The sequence below is a fragment of the Chinchilla lanigera genome, unplaced genomic scaffold (genome assembly GCF_000276665.1).
Source record: "Chinchilla lanigera isolate Chin_1 unplaced genomic scaffold, ChiLan1.0 scaffold00027, whole genome shotgun sequence".
NCBI lineage: Eukaryota > Metazoa > Chordata > Mammalia > Rodentia > Chinchillidae > Chinchilla > Chinchilla lanigera.
In genome coordinates this window covers 21,018,188-21,023,858 of record NW_004955428.1, presented here as the reverse complement: position 1 = coordinate 21,023,858, position 5,671 = coordinate 21,018,188, and the positions used below count along the sequence as shown (strand labels likewise).

General features: G+C 41.0%; 1 protein-coding gene across 2 annotated transcripts in view; it reads left to right on the top strand.

Moving 5' to 3' along the window:
- Nucleotides 1-478: 478 nt before the first annotated feature.
- Usp53 (ubiquitin specific peptidase 53) overlaps nt 479-5,671 on the top strand; it is a 65,574-nt gene continuing 60,381 nt past the window's right edge. The window contains exons 1-2 of one of the 2 annotated variants that reach the window (XM_013515270.1): nt 479-698; nt 5,434-5,494. The gene's annotated coding sequence lies outside the window, so the exon portion shown is untranslated. The remainder of the gene's footprint in view (nt 699-5,433; nt 5,495-5,671) is intronic. The other variant, XM_013515269.1, reaches the window with a different exon arrangement.

Here is a 5,671-nt window from a genome sequence, read left to right as displayed (position 1 = left end):
AAGCTCGGGCGCTGTGGGCGGGAGGGGCCTGGTGACACCCGGGACCGTTTTTTCTCAAGCGACAGCACCTAACCTACACTTACTCCTCGGTGGATCCGCATTCCCGAGCTTAGAAAGTGCCGCAGACGGCCGACAGCACCGCAACAATCACGTCCAGTTGGGAACTACCCCTAATTCGAGTCACAGCTCAGGGCAGTCTCAAGCAGCCCCGGGACCGCAGACTGAGCTCCCGCTAGGCGCCGGGTTGACTGACAGGGAGATGCTAGCTCCTGCTCTCGCGGGATCTGGCGCCTCACGAACCCCCGCGGGAATAGACATCTGCAGGTCCGAAAAGCCGGAATTCGCGTGCGGGGGCGGGGCCAGCGCGGTGAGAGCGGGGGCGGAGCCATCTAGAGGGCGGGGCGCATAGGGGGCGGGGCTCCCTGGACCTGTTGATCGCAGGTGTCAGTGGCCCGACCGGCCCCTCCGAGCTGGGCGTGTGCGCATGCTCGGGGCGCGGGGTCGGACTCTGGGCGCGCAGCTCTTCCGCGGTCGCTCCAGTTCCCGGTGAGCCTCGGCGTGGCGGCGGTGGTGGTGTGTCAGTCCGGTGGAGGCGTGAGGCGGAGCCGGCCCAGCGCGAGGCAGCTCTGTGGGAGTGGAAGGCCCGCATTTCCCTACCTGGATCGCACGCTCTCGGCGCTGGCAGAGGAGAGCTCACGGTAGGTCCCCGAAACTAGGATCGGGACGGAGATCCGAGGACCCGCGACCCTCCCGGGCCCGACCGGGCGCTCTCCGCCCAGCCTCGGCTCCCTCCGGAGGCTCCGCGCTGCGGCGCCCGGCTCCCGGGTCCGGCCCTGCGCGCTGGTCTGCCCGGGACTGACGGGACGGGACGGACTCCCGCGGGGGACGCAGAGCCCGGGGTCGCGGGGGTGCGCGGGGTTGGGGCGGCGAGCGGCGGAACCCGCGGTCCAGCTGCGCCGCCAGGCACCGGCTTGCCGGTCGGGCCAGCCGCACCGCCGCCCCCGAGCACAGCTCCTGGAAGGACCCGGGACGGTTCTGTTCTCTCCTTGGAGAGGGGCGTGGACTGGCTTCGTGAGAATTTGAGAGTGGGTCGTTTTCCAGGGGTGGTAGAGGTGCAAAGTTAATATTTAGCTTCTAACCCGGGGCTTGCGGGGCATTTACTAACTGCTTCTCCACCGCCTCGGCGAACAGGAAGTGCTTGCACAGGTGTGACTGGGAGCGTTTCTCAGCCTGCAATCTGAGCCGGTGCTGAGGTTTTGTTATCCCGCTACAAGGTTTTCTTTCTTTATCAATACGGAGTCTGATTAAGGCTCGCGAAATGTACCGCAAGGCTTCATCTGTTAGGCAACAAAGTTTTCCAAATGTTTTCTTACTCAAGGCCACGTTGGGGGTATGTTTAACTGTACATTTGGGAAGTTCTTCGTAACTAAGATCTTACTCGCTTTTAGTTCGTTTTTAAAAGAAAAGGCTATGTAATTTTCAGTACTGAAAAGGAGTAGCAAGTCCTAACATAAGATTCTGATACAAATGAACTTTGGATTAAATTGATACTTACTCGTTACTTTTATTTTTGTTCTGTGTTCCATGATAATGGTCTAGGAGGCAAAGATCCTTCATCTTCCTGAAGAGAAATTTTAAAAGAACAAAGTGAACAAAACTTATTCTATAAAAGTAATGTATGATCCGTTGTTATCATAAGAATTCCAAATAGACAGATGTACTGTAGAAAGGAATTATAGTCTGAAACACAAGGTTTTTGTTTTATATTATAGAGGGTTTTGCAGTGAGCTCCTTTGGACAATTTGTGTAGGTTTGTGATTGCTGGTTATAAACTGTGAAAGTGATTTCTTTAAAGTTGTTTATAAGTGAGACGAACCGGTAGTTGTGTGGTTTTTTTCTACAGTGTAAAAAAAAGACCTAGAACATGCCTTTCTCTTCTCCTATAAATTTTTAAATATTTGTAAAATTGTAGTTTGTATACAACACATGGAACTTGACACAGTGATCACTTCATTACTATTATTTTTTCTAAACTATCCAAAGTTACTTTTTAAAAAGATAGCTTTTCTTGGGTATGATACACTTTTCTACCTGGTTTATTCTTTTACTTAAGAAAAGTCACAGTATTTTCCTGACTTAAGTATGTAGTACAAGTCAAGGTCTTTCATATTGGTTAGTGTCCAGTAAGTATTTGTTACAATGTATCAAGTCAAGAAATGCAATTTTAATACCAGATGGCTTAGAATTTTGTTTTACTGAAACAAAGTTAAAACATGGAAATGTTTGTCTATTTTGAGGTGACGTACACCGTTAGTCAAAATGAGAGTGATTTTCCCTTTTGGAGCTTTTTGGAGCTCACCTTCTGGGCTAGAGAAAACATTAATTTACCCTATAATTTTCCAAAAATATTTTTGAGCTCTGTAAAGTGGTGGATTAGACTGTCCTGGAAAGACATTTAGTTACTAAAACTCCTGGCAGATCTTGTTACTTGACAACTTCAACTCTAAGGAGTTACTTAATTGTAGACCTTAATGACAACCTACAGAAAGTCAGCTTATTTTGAAAGCAGTGTGCCAGGTATGAAGCTCTCCTTCATGACCCTTATTTGAAGGAAGTATACTAATTTGTCTAATCTTTGAAAAGCTAGGTACGAATTGGTGGTGATACAAATATAGCCTTATTGTGTTATTAGTTGTGTAATGGTGAAATTGAGAAAATTTGGCTACCATGTATGCCCATAATAGGAACAGGAAATAAATGCAGCTTTCTCTGGCACAAAGTTTTGAAGGTTATTTAAACTTTAAACTTTGTATAATATCCTAACTTTAGCAAATTATAATTGTTTTATTGATAGAATTACAATTGATACTACGTATATAGACTATTCAGGCAAAAATATTTGTATTGAGCTTTTCCAAGTTAATTTATATCCTCTTATCAGTTCTTAAAGTTAAGGACCATGCTTAGAAATGTGATCTTGGTGAGAATTCACTTCTAATATAATTGGTTTTCTGTGTGATGTTACGATTTTTCCTGTGTTTTTCATTTAATTTTATGCGGTTAGAAACATAATTTAGAAGAGGCTTTATTAGGCCACCAGAAGTGTCTACACATGAAAACAAGAACACTTCAAGTCATTGTATCTGGTTAAAAAATTTTTGTTTTACATGGGGCTTCAGAAAAATAGTTTGGTCTATTCATATTTGTAATTCAGCATGAAGTAAAAGTTTGTTTGTTTACTTATTTATTTATTTATTGTACCAGGAATCGAACTCAGGACCTTGTTCTTGCCAGGCAGGTGCTTGTGCCACTGATCTATATCTGGGCCTGAAGTAAAAATCTATGCAACAGAAGTCTTATCTCACTCTTAGCTGTATTAATTAACAAGATTAGTTATCTGAGGTGTTGTGGTATTTTGTAAATACTTTAAGGATTTGAAGAAGTATTGTTCTAGAAGTTTTTCCCTTACATTTTGTGCTTTTCTAAGCTAGCAAATTTGTCTAGTAAACATTTATTGACCTGCTATTGTGTGCTAGGCCCTACAGATTCAAACTTTAATAATACCATGGTCAAAAAAAAAAAAAAAAAAATAATACCATGGTCAAGTAGTCCTGAGAAAGAATTTTTCCTCTTTTAAGTCTCAAGTCTGGCTATTCTCACCTCCTCCAACTGCAGAGTTTACAAAGGTGAAAGTCTTTTTTTCTTTATTATTTATATCAAGATTCTATTTCCCTTTTTGTCTCATTCCCTTTGAATTTTTCAGTTACTCATGCCACACCTTAAGGTATATTCTGATCTAGGAAAGGACAGTATTTACTTTATCCTTGTTATCACTATTTTGTGTATTCCTTTGTTAGAGAATTATATAGTACTATGTTTATTGTATGCAGTACCATGTTGCTGTAAAGACAGAAAACCTTAGGGAATCTGGTAATGATATGTGAATTGTCATCTTAAGACCTGTGAGATGAATACTGGGCAGATAGACAAGGGGATAGCCAACCAGAGGAAGTGCATTCTCAGAGACCAGAGGTATGAGCAAAATCAAGGAGCATTTTGGGTGCCCTCATTTTTTTTTATGGCTACATATATCATTATGTTATTGTATAAATTAAAATTGTCATTAAGGAGGTTCATAGCTGTTTTTTAAAGTTATACACAGGTTAAATTTTTCTGTATAGAATCTCTTAGCTTGCATTGCTGTTGAGAATTTTTTCTCTTTCTGATGTATCAGTATGTTACATTTTAACTCGATCTCTCTTCCTCTTCCATAGTTCAAAGATTTTGTAAAATAATGAATGTTTAAAATAAGTACAATACTGTGGTGAACCCACTTATAAAGTGAAGATTTCCTAAACATTCATTGTGTAAATAAAATTTTTTCATATGGTATCTTACAAGTAAGATAACTTCATAAACAAAATGGCTTCTTGTCTACTAAGAACAATTTACAGGTTTTAAAATTAAGAAATTAACACTTCTTTGTAAAATTTATCTGATCTCATTAATTTGGGTTCTAAATGTTTTTTTGTTTTTGTTTTTCTTCCGGTACCAGGAATGGAACTCAAAACCTTGCTCTTGCCAGGCATGCGCTGTGCCGCTGAGCTAAATCTCCAGCCCCAGATCTCATTAATTTGAATTAAAGCTCTGTAAGGAAAATAGAGATTTTCCTGAGTCAAAATTTCCTGACTCTGTAAGGAAATAGAGAAAGATAGTAAAATGAGATGTAATATAACTTACTTTTTCGTATTTTGTTTATATTGTTAAAATTATATTATAAAATTATATGTAAAGTTGTTACGTTCTGCATTAAAAATAATGCCATAATTGGCTTGCATTTGTTTGGGGTATGAATTTTGGGTATTTTAAACATAGTTTATGATTCTCCAAGTAACCCTGTGAACCTTTGTTACTAGATTAGGATTGTAGGTGATGTGCTTTTGATAACTGAGTGGTTGAGAGGTGTGTTATGTTGCTGGCAACTTTACCAGGGGAGGGTAAATAGTTATGGGAATCATGAAATTCAGAACATGGATTCTGTTGTCTTTAATAATCCACCTGGCCATTCTTTGCTCATCTGCTACTTTATGCTTTGGCTTCTTCTAAACTCCCCAGCCTGAATAGTAAATTTTTGCCCCTTTCCTGATGGCCATTCCATACTTAGGAGGACAGGTTGTTGGAATCACACAGCATTCTCCTCCTGTATGTGCTGCCTAACAGGCGTGATAAAACGCTACGTACTGCCTTATCACTGCAGTACAGACAATGACCTAGCCGATAGAGGGTGGAAATTGTCCTGTAGCTGTAGTGCCTTTGGTCATCTTTGTTAGGATTTCTGTTTTCCAGAGAGTTTGTTGTTTGAAATTTCATCTTATTTTCTGAGCTGCATTCAATAAATATTTCATGATTCCTTCGTGTTGTGTACTGTTCTAGATGCTTGGGATTTGCTTTATATTCTACGAGGACTGAGGAGAGGCAGTAAACAAGAAACACAGTAAGTGAGTTGTGTATCAGAAGGTCAGGAGTGCCAAATCAAAAAGAAAAATATAGAGCAAGATAAAGGGAATTGGAAATGTGGAGATTATGGTGGTTTGCAATTTTAAATAAGTGTAAGCTGCTTTTTAGAAGTTTGTGCTTGTTTTTCTTTCTTTTTATTTTTTCTTTTCTTTTT